The sequence below is a fragment of the Octopus bimaculoides genome, chromosome 9 (assembly GCF_001194135.2).
Source record: "Octopus bimaculoides isolate UCB-OBI-ISO-001 chromosome 9, ASM119413v2, whole genome shotgun sequence".
NCBI classification, from domain to species: domain Eukaryota; kingdom Metazoa; phylum Mollusca; class Cephalopoda; order Octopoda; family Octopodidae; genus Octopus; species Octopus bimaculoides.
This window is the reverse complement of record NC_068989.1, coordinates 42217103-42218884: the sequence shown is the minus strand read 5'-3', so window position 1 is coordinate 42218884 and position 1782 is coordinate 42217103. Positions and strand designations below refer to the sequence as shown.

Below are 1782 nucleotides of genomic sequence, written 5' to 3'. Positions count from 1 at the left end.
GGCAGGAGGAAGTTTAAACTGATATTTCAGAGGTCTTCGCTTTGAAACCAAGAGAGTTTTACATTGATGGGATTAAAAAGCTTGTAAATAGATGGAAGGAAGTCATAGATAATCAGGGAAAGTACATTGATGATTAAATTTCAATTAAATATAACATTTGATCACTTGTTTTCTTTATTCAAAATTCAGACAGAACTTATGGGATGACCTGATATTTGTGCAGGCCATTCGGCAAAAGGTGATATGTTGTCTTCGATGGGAGAGTCCATCTCACTCACACACACATATATTATGTGAGAGTATGTGCCCCTTTGTGAATTTCTGCATGTCTACATTCTGTGATCACATACAAAATTGCTGACCTTCAGACAGTGTTGCCAGTTGTCATTTGGCTATCAACAAAATCGTCAAATAGCTCTGCACATTTGAAGACAAGTGAATTCAAAACGCTTTTGCAAAACACATGTAAGAGTTAGTTGCAGGAAATGTATCTGGTTTTAAAAGAATTTGTCAGCAATATGCCAGCATGGTAAAATAGACATAAACAGAATGAAGAATATATATTTGTGCACGTGTATGTTTTATATATATGGCTGTGTAATGATTTTATTGTTTTTTTTCCCCAATATATCATGTTTTGCATATATACAATGAGTGAAGACATTATTTACCAGAACATTCATCTATACTTTATCTCTCTCTCTCTCTCTCTCTCACATACACACACACACACACACTTTGTCTCACACACACTTCAAATAAAAATTGTTTCATACTGTAAGCTACCAACAGAAAATGGTTTATATATTTTAAACTACGTCGATTATATATTGATAAATATATATATATATATGTTATATTTAATAACTATATATTTTAATATTTTATAAACAATATTTCGCCATCTACATTTCTAAACAATTATTTCAAGTGTGAATAAAAGCTCGTTTGTTGCCATTTTTGTCTCTTGTAATTATTTTCTATTTGTTTGAATTGATCTTTACTTTACTTGTCTAGCTTGTTTTGTTCTTATATTTATGGTTTAGTCTCCAGATGTTATTGCTTACGATTGTAAGGATGTGAGTTCGATTCCTCGGGGCATGTTGTGTCCCTGAGCAAGATACTTTATTTCTCTGCTCCAGTCTTCTCAGTTGGTAAAAATGAGTTGTACCAGTAATTCAAAGGACAAGCCTTGTCACATTCTATGTCACGTCGAATCTGCTTGAGAACTGTTTTAAGGGACACGTGTCTATGGAGTGCTCAGCCTCTTGCCCTTTAAAATTCACGAGCAGGCAGCCGTTCAGTTGATAGAAGCAACATAAACACCCGTAGTAATAACCTACGGAGAGCCAGAGCAGATTTGGTAACGTAGTTACTCGAACCTTCACCAAATGGTTACAGGTAATCTTCAAGTTTAGGGGGGTAAAAAAGTAAATAAAAATGTACAAGGGAAATAACTTAACGTCTTACTAGTATTATCCGTACTAATCTGAAATGTGTTTTTTTTTAAGCTGTTTATAAATAAATCACACATGTGATTGAAGTTAACTGTTTATATATAAATCACACACGTGATTGAATATCATAGTACCGGCGGAATTCAACCCCAAAAGAAAAAACATTCGTTTATTTTTTGGCTGCCATTTCTGAAGTTTATAATGTTGAGTAGGTGAATTTCTAGAACTGCATGTTGACCCTCACTCTGTAAACCATTTCGTTTCCGTTTGGAAAAAGAAAAAAACATTTTAAACTTTTATAAGAAAAAATTCCGTCGCATGCTGT

General features: G+C 33.6%; 1 protein-coding gene across 1 annotated transcript in view; it reads right to left on the bottom strand.

The window, feature by feature from the left end:
* Window positions 1–1782, bottom strand: part of LOC106870301 (uncharacterized) — a 204355-nt gene that overhangs the window by 141093 nt on the left and 61480 nt on the right. The gene's annotated exons all lie outside the window — the stretch shown is intronic.